Genomic DNA, 18,497 nt, shown 5'->3' with positions numbered 1-18,497 from the left:
GAGTAATGTTCCCAGTCTATGTTTGGGTAGTTGAAGTCTCCCAATATGATGGTATTTGGAGAGACATTCATACTCTCCAGTGTCTTCAGGAAGGCTGTGTGAGTTTCCTGAGTTTGAGTGGGTGGTCTGTAGCATGCTACAAATTGTAAGGCAGTTTTGCCTATGGTTAGTTGCACCTGGATGGTCTCCGATGCTTCGTGCGTTGCCACTAACCTGGAGGTGTGGGTATCTTTGATGAATATGGATACTCCCCCTCCTTTTGTGGTTCGGTCCAAGTTTTGGGGCCGGAAAGCATGATATGAGGTAAAACCTGATAGTGCTGGGGTGCTCTCAGGAGCCTTGAACCAGGTTTCAGTCACTGCACAGACATCGATGTTCTCCATACTGAGGAGGGTTTTGAGGGCATGCATCTTGAGGTTTAGACTTCTGGCATTGAGCAGCATTACCCTTATTTTTTTTCCACTTGTGTTTTCTAGGGAGGTAGGTTTGTCATTTCAGCCTTGCCTAAAAAAGGCACTATGGGGGTGGCAAGAGCCTTGGCCAATATCCGGAAGCCCAGGGGTGACAGGTGCAAGCCATCCCTTGCGAAGCAGCGTGGATTGTCGAGCATGTCATCCCAAGCAGACAGACATTGGATCCCCTTTGAATGACACCAGTAATTAAGCCAATTGTTAAAACTGATTATTTTGTCTTTGTACTGTGGCATCATTCTTGGTGAGGGTAAGATGCTGCTCAGGGTCAGGGTCATACCAGCCTGGGCTACATAATCAGAGAGCTCCTCTATGTCTCTTTTCATGTAGTCCAGGGAGGTACATCTCAGGTCGTTCACACCGGCATGTACAATGACTGAGTCATATTTGTACTTGCTGTGGAGTGACCTGAGTGCTTGTGTTATGTGGCGGATTCGAGCTCCCGACAGGCAGCTTACTGTGACCCTATCCTTGTTCAGTCTGGTGAGCGGGACGTCAGTGTGTCTGACTATGGAGTCACCTATTACAAGTGTGTCTGGCATGTTGTTTGGCCTTAAGGGCTGTGACTGTTTAGCACACTGACTTTGTGAACTATGTGTTGCATGTGCTATGTCTTGAGGTGGCGGTTGCTTGGGTGTCTGCTTTGGAGGCCTCTGTTGTTTTGGTAAATTTTTAATCAGCGCCTCCGAGTATGTTTTTGTGTGTTTATGTGTTTGGTTTGCAGTTGTGATAGTTCTATGTGAGACTGGGTTTGTTGTGTGCGTGGTTACCTTCTCCTCCTGCCTGGTCCTGGCAGTACTGAATTGAGAGAGCTCAGCCTCCAGTTTGGCTATATAGTTGCATCTCTCGCATATATTTGTATTTGTTGGGAGGAGGAGAGGGTTGTCTGTGTACATGAGGCAATTGTAACATTGCCTCAAGATTCCCAGATTCACCAGCTGAACAGGAGAGGATGCCAGCAACTGACCCTTCGACATGCTCGAATAGTAAAAAAGATTGCTGTGTAACTGAGTCAGAAAGGATCTATAGGGAAATGGGTACTCAAGGGAATTTAGGTGAAAGAAGTACTTTCTTTTGTTTAACAGTGCTTTACCTATATAAAAAATGCCTTAGGAGCAAGTGCTGAGCTTTTCAGTCAGAGAATAGGCTGTTTAGATTGCAAGTAGAGCAGTTCTAAGGGAAAAATTGAAGAGTAGACTTTACGGAGCCAGAAATAGTTTAAACTTGATTAACTGGCGCTGCCCTATGCTGCTCTATGAGCAACTTTGCGCTAATTCACACTAAAACGAGCTAAAGCGCGCAAAAGCGGGCTTTATAGCAGGGGGTTGAAAAGAGCCAGGAATTGACCCAAAATGGCCAATAAACTACAAGTTGCTGGGCTGGAACCAATCCTCTAGGGACAAATAGGTTGCTCAGTGCTCCCCACTCCCACTGGTGAACAAAGAAGCTTCCTCTTATCCAAATAAGGATATGGATAGCACAGGAACTAAGACAAAGCCCAGAGATCAGCAAAATCTAAAGACTTGACTATTATAGTTCAGAAAAGCGGGAAAACAAGGATATTTTTTTTTCTTTTTTTACAGAGCAAGGAGAAAAAGATACAGTAACAAACAGTAATTGCTATAAAACGGCTAGCACACTTGAGTGTGTTAGCCTAACAATTAAATTAAACAAAAAATAACTTTTTAAAGTGCTAACAGTATAAATTCAACACAAGTACAGTAAAAACAATATGCAGAGCTGTTTTTAAGCGAAATGCAGTCGAGATGCAGTAATTTAAGTGAAAGCCAGAAAAAATACTTATAAATCCAGGAAAGTCCCTCTTTCACTCTCTGCTGCTTGTAGAGGAGCTGTGCTGAGTCTTTTACAAGTGAAAAAGCGCGCAAAAGCGGGCTTTATAGCAGGGGGTTGAAAAGAGCCAGGAATTGACCCAAAATGGCCAATAAACTACAAGTTGCTGGGCTGGAACCAATCCTCTAGGGACAAATAGGTTGCTCAATGCTCCCCACTCCCACTGGTGAACAAAGAAGCTTCCTCTTATCCAAATAAGGATATGGATAGCACAGGAACTAAGACAAAGCCCAGAGATCAGCAAAATCTGAAGACTGGACTATTCTAGTTCAGAAAAGCGGGAAAACATCGAATGTTATGGTGAGTACATAACTTCTTGATGTTATGTAGTCCAATCTTGCCTACATTCTTACCCATGGGACAGCGTCCCTAGCACCTAAATCCTGGGAGGCTCAATGGAAAATACTCCTGAGCACTGTGGAACCAAAGGAAGACCTGCCCCTAGATACCACATCCAACTTGTAATGAGTAACAAATGTGTGAGGAGATGCCCAAGTAGCCGCAGCACAAATATCATCCATAGACAATCTGGCCTGATAGGCTGTAGATGTAGATACAGACTGAGTAGAGTGAGCCTTCATCGGAAATGGTAAATCGTTACCCCCTGAGGAATAAACAAAGGAAATACAGCTGGAGATCCACCTGGACAGAGTGACTTTGGAAACAGGGGACCCCATTCTGTTTTCCGAAAAGGAAACAAACAATTGATCAGATTTTCTGAGGTTTTTCATTTTGTGCAGATAAAAACGTAGTTGTCTGTGTACATCCAATTGATGGAATTTGAATTCTGCCTTGTTTGAGAACTGGGGAAAAAACACCGGCAATTCAATGGATTGATTAAGGTTACTGATTGATGCCACTTTGGGAAGAAAGGAGATTCGGTCTAAGAGAAACCCTGCCCTTATGAAAAATCAAGTATGGGGGTTTGATTGATAGAGCTTGAATCTCTGAAACATGTCTGGCTGACGTGATGGCTTCTAAAAATACAGTCTTCCAGGTCAAGAATTTTAAATCACAAGTAGCTGCAGGTTCAAAGGGGGATGAAGTAAGGGCCTGTAGAACAAAGTTTAAATCCCAAGGCATGACAGGTTCTGATACCGGAGGACGAAGTAGCAGAGTGCCATTCAGAAAGCCTTACAGAGTCTATGAGCCATCAGACTAGGCTCATTTGCGACATGAAAGGTAGAAATCGCCGCCAATTGGACTTTAATGGTGGCGGCTGCTGAGCCCTGGTGAAAAAGCATAGACAAGAACTCCAAAACAGATGAAATTGGAGCCGTGTAAGGGTCAATCCTTTGGATATGAGCCCAAATTGAAAATCTCTTCCATTTGCTGGAATAAATCTTCCTGGTCGAGGGCTTATGAGAGGAAGATAAAATATGAACTACATCTGGCGAGAAATGATGAAGCCTAACTAATGATGGAAGTGGAGTAGCCAGGCTGTCAACTGCAGGGTCCGCAGAGAGGGATGGAGCTGCCTGACATTTGTGTCAGTAAGTCTCATTGTGGGTCCAGAATCCAAGGAGCATCCATGAGGTAGGGATGGAGAAAGGGGAACCAAATCTGACGAGGCCAGTGTGGGGCAATCAGAATCATTCTGCTTCCCAAGGATTGCACTTTCTGAATAACCTTTGACAGCAAGGGGACCGGAGGGAAGGCATATAGTAGACCTGAGGGCCAATCGTGGACTAGAGCATCCCTGGGTGACTCCCCCTGAGGGGGGATCAACGTGAAGTAACTGCTGCATTTGGCATTGAGGGGGCTGGCAAAAAGGTCGCAACAAGGCTGACCCCACCTGCAGAAGATCCGTTCTACAACTTGACAGTTCAGGGACCACTCGTAAGGCATCAGAATAGCTCTGCTTAGCCTGTCTGCGATCACGCTGGACTTCCCCAGAATGTGCGTTGCCACCAGAAAACGTTGGGAAGACACTGCCTACTGCCACACTCACATGGCCTGTCTGCACAGTGGATATGACTTGGTTCCTTCCTGCTTGTTCAGATACCACACCACTGACATATTGTCCGAGTGGATTGCAATAGTCCCGAGAGGAAGAAAACTCTGAAGTGCCTGCAACGCAAGTAGCACAGCTCTCATCTCCAGGACATTGATATGCAGATGCATCTCGTGCTCTTGTCAAGTGCCTTAGACTGTCCTGCCTAGATAATGCCCCCCCACCCCCATCTGGGAGGCATCCGTGGTCACCGTGGCAATAGGGGGTGCCGGAACAAAGGGCTTTCCTGTGTCCAGATTGTCGGTGCAAAGCCACCAACTGAGATACTGTTTGCACCTGTCCGTAAGTAGAATAGGGTGAGAAAGTGGAAGATGTTGAAGAGACCACTGGGCAAAGAGAAGCTACTGAAGGAGGCTCATATGTAACCTTGCTAGAGGAACTAACATAATCGTCACGGCCATAGTCCCCAACAGTTGGAGAACCCATCTTGCCTTCGCTCTTCTCAGAGGGAGCAGGACGTGAACTTGTTGTTGTAGGGCTCTGATTCTTTCCTGTGGTAGAAACGCCCACATGAGGACGGTGTCTAGTTCTGCACCTATAAAAGTGACACACTGTGAGGGCAACAAGGCAGATTTTTCCCAGTTCAATGTTATGCCCAACTGTTGACACAAATTTATGGTGGCGTCCTTAGTCTGAATTAGTAGATGCCTGGTGGTGGCAGTGAGGAGCCAGTCATCCAGATATGGAAACACTTGGAATCATTGATGTCTCAAGTGAGCAGTCACCACTGCCATGGATTTGGTGAACACCCTGGGGGCTGTGGTGAGACCAAAGGGCAGGGCTCGAAACTGAAAATGACTAGCTCCCAGCCGGAAGCGTAGGTGACTCCTGGATGCCCTGTCCATTTTGATGTTGTAGTAAGCATCCTTGAGGTTGATGGAGCACATCCATACTTCTTTTTCCAACAATGGGAGAATAGACTGCAATGTACCATTCGGAACTTGGACTTTTGTACATGGTTGTTCAATCGGCTAAGATCTAATATGGGTCTCAGGTCCCCTGTTCTTTTCGGCACCAAAAAGAATCTTGAGTAAGTGACTAATCCGATCTGGTCTGAGGGGACATGTTGGATTGCTTCTTTTTCTAGCAGTTTGAAACTTCTGGAGCTGCGTAATCCCTTTGACTGGGTGGAACATCCGGGATTTTCCTGACTGGAGGGGGGTCTGACGAAAAGGGAATGACATAACCTCCGGAAATTATTCATAAAACACATTGGTCCTGGGTGATGTCTTGCCAGGCCTCCGGGTATAACGAAATCCAACCCCCGACTGGCTCCAGAAACACACAGTCGGGCCTCCCATCAGGAGCGATGGTAGGGAGAACCGCGAATGGAATCGTGGTCTCCCGAATTGCGGGGGCCTCCTCTGCCTTTAGGGCGGCATTTCCCTGAATAACCACCCCCTCCTCTGCCTCTGGAGGGGGGATCACCTTGTGCACCAGGAAAACACTTCTGTGATTTCTTGAACCACATTTTTCCACCCCTATGGGCCTTGGGATAAGGCCAAGAGGGAAGGGAAAAACAGACTCCTACAGCAGACAGAGTTTTTCCCTCCTGCTCGCACCTGGTGAGGGTGTCTTTCACCTTGGTTCCGAACAAAGAGGAACCATCAAAGGGGGCGTCGGTGAATGAAGATGTGAAGGCCTCCGTGAAATGACAAAGGTGCATCCAGGCTTGTCTCCTAAGGGCGACTCCTGAACTTGCTGCCCTACTCGCTCCCTCGGCTGCATATGAAATCAGCCTCATGGAGGAGTTAATAATTGAATTAAGGGTAGACATCTGGGCGTTAACCGTCTGGGTCACTGCCTCAGAAACCTTACCCATGAGAGTATCTCCAAGCTCCTTGAGGAGATCTCTCTGGATCCGTGTAAAGTGAGATAAATAATTCAGTGACCGTAAGGTAAAGGTCGCTGAAGAGAGGGTATGCTTCCCGTACTGGTCTACGGCCCTAGACTCCTTGTTAGGAGGATGGACGGTGAAAGAAGTCTCGGCTAATTCCTTCTGAGTGGCTGCTGCCACCATCATGGCATCCACAGGGACTCCCTTGGACAGAAACTCCTTACCCGGGGGAGCACACAGAAATTTATTGGGTCTCCTGGGGACTGATTCCACAAGAGTCAGGGTTCTTCCACACACTTCGACAAATCAAATCCAGGAGCTCAACGAAGGGTGGAGACACCCAGGAGGCGGAGGGCTGAGCACCGAAGGCCTTCAGGAAGACCAACTCCTCTTCGGAGGGGGCTTTGGACGGCTAGTCACCTCTTTATTTCAAGATCTCTAGGATGTCAGAGAAAGAAACATCCTCCGAGGATGACTTGGGGGACCCCTCTGATTCCTCGAGGTCAGTATCTGATGTGAGAGATTCATCCTGGGAGTCTATGTGCTTCCTCTTTCACGTTTTCTTTCTAGGGGGCTCCTCAGGAAAGCACTCTCAGGGGCCCTCAGAAACTTGGGGACCACTCATGGGGGTACCCTGAGGCCTTGGGGCTCCGCTGTCTAATGATAGGTGGTGATCAGAGACCCGCACTGGAGTAGTAGGGGACAGAATGTCCAACCCGCATGATGTCGCTGACGATCTGGCCAGCGCACTCCGCATGGCCTCAAAGGCTGGTCCCCTGAGTCCGAGGAACGACCAGCCTCCAAAGCCACAACAGGAGTTGGACTTCCCCGCGCCGAAGCACCGAGAGGGAGACTAGGAACCGAGAGATGTCCTGAAGCCTCTCCCTCGGGTCCGACTGAAGAATCCCGAGTCCTGAATCCCGTGGACGGTGCCAACAGGGTCGGAGCTGACGTTGGCACCGATAAGCCAGGAGGGGCCATCAGAACCGACCTGGAGACATCACACGGAGCCGAGCACACTGGCTCCAAATGCTGGGATGTGCTCGGAGGAAGTATCGAAATAGGTTGCAGGATGAGCTCCGGAGCCAACTGGGACGGAGCCGAGAACAAATTTGCCAAGACCGGCGACTGAAGGAGTCTCTGCACCACTCTATCGACGTCCACATCCGATAATGTCCTGGAGAATTTGGAGGACAGGGAGGGAGATCGAGACCTCCTCTCAGGTGATACTTGCCTAATACTAGGCGATCGTCTCTGAATAGGTTCCAAAAGGTTTGGAGCCGATGCCGGTTCCATCACCACTGACACTTCCTGCGGCCCCGAGGATGGTGGATCCGAGGATGTCGAAGCTGATTTGGCTATTTTCTTCGGTGGCTCCGAGGAGACTGAATAAGTCAGAGACCTCTTTTTTGATTTTGTGGTTTTAGCTTTAGAGCTGGAAGCAGTTTCCAGACCTTCTTCGAAGGAGGGTTTCAGAAGTCCCTTCAAAATCAACTTATTCTTTCTTTCCTGAAGGACCCTGGGACTAAATGCATGACAGAAGCTGCATGACTCCTGGAGATGGACTGCTCCCAGACAATATACACAGACAGAATGTCCATCGGTAATGGACATTTTATAGCCACACTTTGAGCACTTCTTAAAGCCCGAGGGCTTGTGCTCCTTAGAATCTTTAGACATTGTAACCAACTACCACCAATCACCAAGACAAAAATTCCAGGTACGGAACCAACTGGAAAAAACAGTCACAGACGTACACCACACTTAGGACGGGAAAAACTACCACTAACAAAAAACTCTAACGAACGATCCTCTGATACACACACAAGAGCGGGGGTAGGACTAAAACCTCTAATTTAAACGGTTTTAGACTGGAAAGTTCATAACACAGGGAAGCAAGGGGACAGACTAGGTCCTCTAACTGAAACGGGCCTAGCCCATTGGAACAGCTAGTGGGATACCACAGAAACAATCACACACACACAACTTTTCCACAAAATAATACCAAACAAATAATAGCTATTAAAATAGCTTTATGTTTGCAATAAATTCTCTCAAGAAGAAGAAAAAGGCTACTTAGCTACAGCCAAGAGCGAGACCATGTCCAAGCTACACGAGCAGTAAACAAGATCTGGGGATATAGAGCAGTGCAGCATGGGATACCATCTTAGCCCAGTCAATAGAAAGACTTTGAGCTAGAAAAGTTTTGGCCGAGTCAGAGCCGACATTCGGCTCCGAACCCACGGGTAAGAATGTAGGCGAGATTGGACTACATAACATCTCTGTCTTTATGAAAAATCAGGTATGGAGGTAGGGAGGATAAAGTCTGAATTTCTGATATTCTTCTAGCTGAAGTAATTGCTACTAGGAAAATGGTTTTCCATGACAAAAATTTTATGTCACATGTCGCTGCAGGTTCAAACAGGGGTTGAACTATAAAATGTAGCACCAAGGTCCCAAGGAGGAGAATGACCTTTGTGTGGTGGCCTTAGTAACAAAACCCCTTTCAAGAAAGTTTTGCAAAGCCTGTTTGAAATTAGAGACAAATTATCATTCCCAAAGTGAAAAACAGAGATAGCTGCAAATTGTACTTTGATAGTAGAAGCTACTGCTCCACTGTCAAAATGATGAGCTAAGAATTCTAGAACAGAGTGAACAGGAGCTGTGAAAGGGTCCATATCATGTCACTGAGTCCAGATTACAAATCCCCTCCATTTGCTCCTATACAGTTTTTGAGTAAATTGCTTATGGGATGATATCAAAATACAACAGACTGGGGAGGACAGCATAGGTTGTCTGTCTATAAAAGAAATCAGAAGAACCAAGCCATCAGCTTGAGGTTGGGTAGATTGGGATGAATCATTCCTGTTGGGTGTGACAGAAAATCTGGGGTGGGTTCCAGAAGCCAGGGTTTTTCCCATAGGTGAGGCCAAAAGAAGGGAAACCAGATTTGTCGTGGCCAAAAAAGGAACAATGATGATTACTGTTCTCTTCAACCTGTTTGCTTTCTTGAGAAATTTGGGAATCTAGGGGGTTGGAGGAAAAGCATGCATGAGACTGGGAGGCCAATCGTGTGTAAGAGCATCCATCTGAGATTCCTCCATTGGGGGAATTACAGCAAAGTAGCTGCTGCATGAGTTGGACAGAGGGGATGCAAAGAGGTTGCAGCATGGTTGGCCCCATCTGCGAAAAACTTCTGCTACTTTCTGGTTGAGGGACCACTCGTGAGGCATGAGAATGGATCTGCTCAACTTGTATGCAATCACGTTGGACTTTCCCGGAATGTGCGTTGCTGTAAGAAAGCGGTTGGATGAGATCACCCACTGCCACAGTCTGAGTGCTTTTTGACACAGGGGGTATGATCTGGTTCCTCCTTGCTTGTTTATGTACCAGACCACAGACATGTCTGATAGAATCTCCACTGTTCCCAGAGGAAGAGCAGCTGAAAGGCCTGCAATGCTAGGAGCAATGTCCTCATCTCTAGGATGTTTATGTGTAAACTGGCCTCATCTGAAGACCAGGTGTCTTGAACAGTCTTTCCCAGATAATCTCCCTCCCACCCTATCTGGGAAGCATCCATGGTCACTGTGGCCTGAGGTTGAGGGGGGAACAAAGGATTGACCTTGCGTTACCTGATCGGAACAAACCCACCATGACAGTGCTGTCCTACAGGTGTAAGTAATGAGTATATGATAAGACATCGGTTGATGGGTAATTGACCACTGTCCAGCCAGAAGCCATTGTAGTATTTGCATGTGGAATCTCACCTGCAGTACCAAGAACATAGTGGCTACCATTGAGCCTAAAGCTCATAATACATGATATGTGGCTGTCTTCCTGTTCTGGAGTAACTTTTGTGTTTGGTGTCTGATTGTTAGTACTCTGGATTGTGGAAGTCTTGCAGCCATCTGATTTGTGTCCAGAATTGTTCCTATGAATTCCAGTGTTTGAGCGGCTTCCAAGTGTGACTTTTCATAATTTATTGTTATGCCTAGTTCTGTACAAATTTAGATAACAGAGTCCCTTTCCCGAATAAGTAGATGGCTGGTTGTTGCGGAAATGAGCCAGTTGTCCAAAGAGGGAAACACATGGAACCCTTGTCATCTCAAGTGAACTGCTACCACTGCCATGCACTTTGTGAACACCCTGGGGGCTGTGGTGAGACCAAAGTGCAGCATTCTGAACTGGAAATGGCTGGCTCCCAGCTGGAAGCATAAATACCTTCTGGATGGCATGTCCATTTTTATGTGGTAGTATGCATCCTTAAGGTCTATGCAGCATGTTCAATTGTCCTATTCCAAGAAAGAAAGTATGGATTGTACTGTGACCATTCGGAGTTTGTGACATTGAACCAGCTTGTTTAATCTGCTGATATCCAGAATTGGTCTCCAGTTCTCTGTTTTCTTTGGAACTAAAAAGAAACTTGTGCAAGTTCCAGATCCTCTTTGATCTGGGAGGACCCTTTTGGAAGACTCTTTTGTCCAGCAGTTTCTGAATTTGAATAACTGCCTGGGTGGAATGCCTGGGATTCTTCTGTTGGGGGGGTGTTCTTGGGAGAATGGAATTAGGTATCCTCTGGATATTATTCTCTGCATCTATAAATCGTTGGTCATTTTTAGCCAGGCTCACCAGTGCAGGGATAGTTGACCTCTGACTGCTTCCAGAGATGGGCAATCAGGCCTCCTTTTAAGAGCAGTGGAAGGGTCTCCCAAAAAATTGCTCTCAAGACCTTTGGTTCTGCAGGCCTCTTCTGCCACGTGAGTGGCATCTTCCAGAATTGTTTCCCCCTCTGCCTCTGGGGGAAATCTCTCCATGTATGTCCTGGTAAGACCCCTGTGATTTCTTGAACCACATTTTTCCACCCCACTCTCTGATCTTTAGGGTATGGTCTCTAGGGGGGTGGAAAAACATACACCCATGGCAGAAAAGGTCTTACCCTCCTTCTCATACCTGGATAGTGTGCCTTTGACCTTGGGACCAAAAAGGGACGTTCTGTCAAACGGAGCTTTGATGAAAGAAGACTTAAAAGGCTCCACAAAGTCACAGAGGTGCATCCAGGCATGTCTTCTCATCAATATGCCAGAACTCACTGCCCTACTTATTCCTTCGGCTGTATGAGTGATAAGCCTCATGGAAGAGGTAGCTACAGAGTGTAGGGTTGCAAACTGGGAAGCCACTTTCTCCCGATCTACCTCAGCTATCTCTCCTTCAAGTGTCTCTGATAGCTCCTTGATCAGATCCCTTTATAACCTAGTAAAATGGAAAAGGTAATTCAGTGATTGCAAGACAAATGTCACAGAAAAAAAGACTCACTTCCCACATCTATCCATCATCCTAAAATCCTTATTCGGAGGATGAATAGTGGAGCTCTCTTCCAATAGTTCCCTTTTAGTAGCTACCGCCACCAACATGGCATCTACTGCAACCCCTTTTGTCCAAAAAGTTTTGTTAGCTGCTGCTGTGATAATCTTGTTTGGTCTCCGAGGAGCTGACTCAATAGAATCTGGGCTCTCCCACGCCCACCGAGAGATCAATTCTATGAGTTTATCAACAGGTGAAGTGACCCAGGAGGTAGAAAGTCAGGATCCAAAGGCTGCCTGGTACAACGATTCCTCAGGAGAAGGCTACTGGACAGCCAGCCACCTCTCTGTTTTAAAATCTCCAAGATGTCTCCAAAGGAGACATCCTCAGGAGGTGACCATGGGGTTCCTTCTCCCTCACTGAGGTCAGTGTCTTCTGTGGCTCACTCCTCAGTGGAGTCCAGATGTTTCCTCTTACAGGTCCGCTTCCAAGAGAACTCCTCAGTGGAATACTATGGGGATGTATCAGAAGAGGCAGGGGTACCCCCAATGGCTATTCTGTGGCGTCAGGTCCTGCTGTCCCTGTGGAATGTCCTGGGCAGAAAATGTGCATAGGGAAGAATGGAACTGGGGATCTGAGGGAGGAGGTGACTTCCTAGTTGCACAGGCAGCTATGGCTCTCTCCAGAGCCCCAAACGTTGATTGCTCCTGAGTGGAGAGGGAGTCCATCTCTGATAAGCCATGCTTCTGGGAAGAGGTCCTCTCCAGCTCTAAAGGCAGTTTGCCTGGGGTTGAAGCTGGCACCAAGCTTACCTGAGTGGAAGCCCCAAGATGCAGAGACTGCTCAGAAGGTATAGAAGTCGACTGCATTCAGGGTCCATCAGGTTCGCTACTGCTCCAGGGGCTCTCTGGCTTCGAGACTGCAGAAGAGCTCTGAGCAAATGTCTGATCCAAGAAAAAAGAAACCTTTGGATCCAAACAAGAAGTTGCCAGGTGAATTGGATCTAAGGACTCCAAGACTTGAGCTGAAGTCATAGGAGGAACCAAAGGGGGAGTGAATAGCTTGGATAAACCTAAGACCATTTGGGTAGAAGCTGAGGGGGACTTAGTAATTCCCTGTGCCCACAAAATTTTTTAGACCATCCGTTCCATGAATTTTTCTGTAAGGTTTCTAGTAGAATGGGAAGAAGAAGCCGAAGGAGATCCTGGTCTGCTTAGAAAGGGAGACAGAACTCTCAAAGGCACTGGGTCCACAGAAGGGGAGTACCAAGTCCTTGGCAGTGAAGCTATAGGCCTGAAAGGGCTGGAGATTGGATCTGAGTGCAATGACTCTGACCTATCCAGACTGGAGAGGCTCAGAGCTGAAAGAGCTAGATCCAAGGACGAATCGCTCAGAGCCGAAAGCCCAGAACAAGTCATGGAGACTGAGGCTTTGGAAGATTTTGATCTCGGCACAGAGGGGAATGATGGAGCCAAGGAAGGTCTCTCCTTCCCTGTATCAGTAGATTTAGAGTCAGAAGAAGCTGGGCATGACTGAGCCATCCTAGGTTTTACCACAGATTTTGGGGGACCACCAGAAATGGCCTCATTAAAAGAAGATGGTAATAACCCCCTTAAAATAAGTTTATTCTTTCTTTCAACCACAGCCAAGTGGTTGAAGGAATAACATACGACCCAGTCTTTCTGAAGATGATTTGGGCCCATGCAGTACACACATAGAGCATGCAAGTCACTGTATGTGCCCGTACTGTGACCATACTCAGTGCACTGTGCAAGTCATTGCATGTCATTTTGTGACCACACTCGGTACACTTCTTGAAGCCCGCGGGCTTATCTTGTTTCTTGGCCATAAGGAAGATAAACAAAGGAAGCTGAGAGCACACAAACATAACCAAACACACACACAGACACACACCCACACAAACACACACACACACACACACACACACACACACACACACACACACACAGGGAAAATAATCAAAGGTAGACAAAAATAGAGAATTGTTTTGCTTAATAAGATTCAGGACAGAAGGGGAAAGGCTACTAATGATAGTAGCATAGATACCATTTAAGGTATGAGCAAAGGAAAGGGAAAGAAAAGTAACCTAATTAAAAAAATGGCTACTGTGCGGAAAAAAGGCCTAAAGAGATAAAAGGGGAGGAAATACACTACTATTAACTATACATAAGGAAGAATAACCTAAGAAAACATTGAGAATAAATATCCCAGAGCTAATAGTTAGACCACATCTTTGCGAAGTGGCAAACAAGATCGGAGATAACACTGAGAGGTGCATTGTGGGTAAGGGAAAATATCCAAGAGCTTTTTGGTGGCCATGAGCTGAGCTGCATCTGAGGGTTTGGATCCAAACTTATATGTGAGGACGAAATGAAAAATTGACAATATCAGGTATAATGTTTAGTGGTAAAAGCGGTCATAAACAGAAACCTGAAATTTACAAACTTGTAATAACTTACTGGAATTAAAATATAATTTTTATTTGAAGTCTGACTGAAGATCTCTGAAGAAAAATAATAGATGTTTGTGCACAAACCACTGCAAAGAAGAAACTATTTCTACACTCATGTATGGTGTGAAGAAGTGATTGTGGTGAGAAGAACTGAAAGCTCTTAACAATGCTGGCTATATCTAAGTGCCCTGCACATCCATTATGGTTTAATAGAATATTTAGATATACCTGTTACTAAAAGGTCAACAGAAATAGGAAGATAATTCTGTTGATGAAAATCTGAGTGAGATGATTACATAGATATTATAAGTAAAATGGAGATTATATGATTTATTGTTACAATCATCAACCATGATGAATATGTATGATAAGCAGTGTAAATAAAATAACATTTAAATATTGATACATTTTTAAGAAGAGGTTAGGTCACAATTCATTTAAACAAGTATTATACCAATTTTTAATAAAAAGGAACAGGATAGGTCATACATAGTTACAAGGCATGTGGACCAGGAAACCATTGGGGAGCCTATCCTGTCCCTTTTGCTCCAGAACACTGTCTGGTTTAGTTATTAGCTCAGAGTCAAACAGTAGACTTAGGGAATCAATCATTGGACTACAGGAAGCACCTTGTTAACAGTTAAGGTCCCATCATGCATAAAAACATTAATTCCATAAATAAAACAGTAGAGCCACTTAAGTGCTGATAAGATTTTGGCTAATTAGATCTCCTTACAGGAACAGCAATCAGGCAAGATGATAGCCATACTGACTGACAGCCCTCAAGAAGATAAAAACGTTCAGTCCAATCTGAGTATCATATACTGGTAAATACATAGTCTACTCCTGGTAGTTAAACATAGTGTGGTATTTACCATATTGTATTTTCAGTGACAGGGCATTTTGTGAGAAACCATAATGTTTATTTGTTCATAACAAAATATGTTTAAGTCTTCAATGGCAGCTACAACTGAAAGTTTCATATTCTTTTACACGTTATGTAAAGAAATAGCTTATGTAATTATAATTAGATAACAGTGCATGATCAACCATTATTTGTATTACCTTTAGAGGTAGAACTTCTTTATTGATGCCATAGAAAATTGCCATAGCTTGTGTCCAGGCAAGTAAGCCTGCTACATTACCACAGACCTTTTTGGCATTTTCTAATGTGTAGTCCTCCATTTGAAAATAAGCCTGTAGTAATTCTACCATTTCTTCATTAATAGAGTCTTTTGCAAATTGTTGTAGGGACTGAAGGAAACCAGTTGAACTCAATAACTAAAGGAAAAGATAACATATTTTAGATTTTTTATATAAAGAAACCATATACTTTTCTATATCATAGTCACATATAGTACTTACAATGAGAATATATGCACTCCAGAAAGCAAGTCATAATGAAATACAACTATTATTAAAAGGTCAAGAGAAACAGGTTTAAATTTCTCACACTTTCGCTTATGGTTCACATGGTGTACACTGAACTTTACAAACACAGTTAATGTCATCAGTACACGAAAGCTCATGATTCACCAATATGCATCACTGAACTCTTAATTGCTGTCCTTGTGTATTCCCCAAAAGAATTATGTTACTGCTATCAAGATCATTTTAGTTATTTTATTTTTTCACTTCTGACCACATGGTCTGGTTAGTTGCTTCACTCATCCTTCAATTTTTACTTATTTTATTTCAGTTTTATGACAACATTCTATACTGTTTTGCAAACATAGTAGTACTGCCTCAAGCTGAAAACACAATGTCTCTCACACACTGATGTGCCATTTAGATTAATGGATATTTATAGGTTAGACAAACAAGCTGACCAGAAAGTCAACAAGCTTCTCCAGTATAACAGAGACAGTAATAAATTTATACATGCCTTTTCCTCATCAGGATTTAAAACTATCAAGATTGCTGCTCACTTCAGTGTTTAAATATATTTTGTTCCACAATCTAGTGATGTAATTAATTACAAAAAAATATATCTCTTCTTGTCAGGCTGAGGTTCATCTTGGCTAATATTTTATTATATTGTATGTGTTTCTGTGTATAACAATCATTTTCATAGTGGTCTGTAGAGTAGAGGTGTAACATTTTTAACATACTGAAGTTTTATTTAAAATTTCCATATTGTTTTTATCAATATCAGAGACAGAAAAATAAGATACATGTAGGTTGTGGCATACTCATTTTAACAGTAGATTTATAACAAAAAAGTGATTTTTGCAGTAATTTCTTACAAATTCCTTTCCAACTATGGGAAACAAATGTGCTGGCCATTACTTATAAACTGCATTAATCTTGTGAAAAACTATATGGTTCCATGTGCTAAAGGGCAGCAGCACATGGTTCCTGTACAACCAGATCTAAAAAGGAACCACATCTGTTCTTCTGAGTAACACATATGCTAAAATACTAACTGTATGCAAGTAATATCAGTGAATAACACAAAACAGGTACATTTTACCATAACAGATTATCTGCGAGAAGTCCTTGTTTGGTGGGTCCTTGATTGGTATAATCTTTTCTACCAATGTCCATCCAACAAAAATCTTAACCTACATCCAATGACATCTGTGCACCAGTGCTGATCCACACTGTGACATAGACATAATACTACATGTTGACAAAATATAATAAAACTGTAAATATTGAATATAGCACTAGAACTTGCATATACTTTGTTACAATTTCTTCTACTATATTGTGTAAGTCTTCCATTTAGATTTCATCTACCATGTCTTTTATTATGTTTCTGCACATTTTTTCTTTTGTTTTTTTTTTAATACCTTTGTAACATATCTTTGTCATTTCTGTATTTTCTGAATGTCTGGAGCTTTTCTCTCCAGGACTCCGCTAAAAATGGACACCAGTTGTCCAGCTGGATTATCCCGGTAAACAAATGTTAAATAAATAAATAACAATAATAAATAAGAGCATGCATTTTCCAAGCCCATTATCTTTAATTTCCTTACCAGTACCAAGCTGCCCAGCTTAAAATAACAGTAAAGGCTCGGAAAATAAAACATCTGTAAGTGTTTGATGATAAAGTATTCCTGAATCATCAAAGAGGAACTTCTTGTACATCAATGGATACAGTAAGAAAACATCTGTTATGTCTAAGATCAAGAACCATTGTTAATTGATAATTTCTGAGATAAATCTCAAACAGTAAATTCCAGGGTAAAAAGAAGATAGAGAACTATATCATAAAAAAGCTTAGAAAGCTTCAATTCAGAGAATTGCTTTCCTAATGAGACCCGACTCCTGGAGTTATGGCTTAGACAATGATACTTTGTGAAGGTGGTGGAGAAGACCGTGATGCCCCACCACTGGACCAGTACTCATGCAGCCTCAATCCTCACCACAGGCACCACTGGGGGACATACACTGAAAGGATGACAGGTATACACCCAGTATTTCTAGATGCAGCTCTCTGCACCAAATGCAATTTCCCTTAAGAGCAAAAAAAAACACAGTTAGTCTGGGGCTGGTTTCTCCCTCTTTCTCCAGATCCCCAGTAAGACTCCCCACTGGCACAGCTATAGAGTTGAGATCTCAGCTGAGTGGCCAAGCCAAGACATCCAGCACCCTTTCTGTCCAACCAGTGCTTAGTGTCCCTGCCCAAGTAGCTGACACACACACTCTTTGAGGTTTGATTTACACACACACACACACACACACACACACACACACACACACACACACCTGGGAAAGGTTGACACAGGTTTACTAGATATTCCCCCTTTGCCCAGACTATAAGGTAGTTATCACTGCCACCAGCCAGCTCCTTATCAGCTACTTTAAGGCCCTTAACAGAGAGTAGTGTCCAATCTTACTGTGTAATGTTACTATCAATACAAATAGTAGTTTGACTAAGAGCAAGGCTATTAAGAGTGGCCTACACAGTGTCACCAAATAAATATGCAAGTACTCTCAGAACTTAAATATTTCTAGACAGATCAGCAACAATGAAAGGTTTAACTATATTTAATCATACACATTAAAAGAACAAGAAAATACTCAGAATATATTTACAATGACAGCAGAGTTCAAAATCACAAGAAATATTTAAAACAACATTGCAGGACAGTCTCAAATAAATAAAGAAAAAACATCTAAATTAAGCTTTGCTATATTCCAGACTATATCTAAGAGAATTACTATACAATACAAAAATCTCCCTAGTTTTAGGCATTATATCTCCTGCTGTACTGAAACTGAACGATAACATCTTTTTATTGCCTAGCCATAGAGTAATTTAATTTGAGCTATTTTTCTGAAGTTAGCCTTCTGTATTCCAGTTTCCACTGTTAAAATATAAACATCTAAACAGTTACAGTAGTGCAGGTACATTTCTGTTCTATTCCAGCAGGGCATGCTGTGGTTACATTTTAAGCACTTTACAAAAACATTATCAACACACACGGAGTTTGATATACACCTGACATACAGTTCTAATACATTTGTAACACAAGTATCTTATATGAATGATGTTGATGTTCACAAATGACATATAATTATTTACCCAACTCCACATAGCTG

Source organism: Protopterus annectens, chromosome 1.part2 (genome assembly GCF_019279795.1).
Source record: "Protopterus annectens isolate FY-2018-M chromosome 1.part2, PAN1.0, whole genome shotgun sequence".
NCBI lineage: Eukaryota > Metazoa > Chordata > Ceratodontiformes > Protopteridae > Protopterus > Protopterus annectens.
This window is presented reverse-complemented; position numbering follows the sequence as displayed.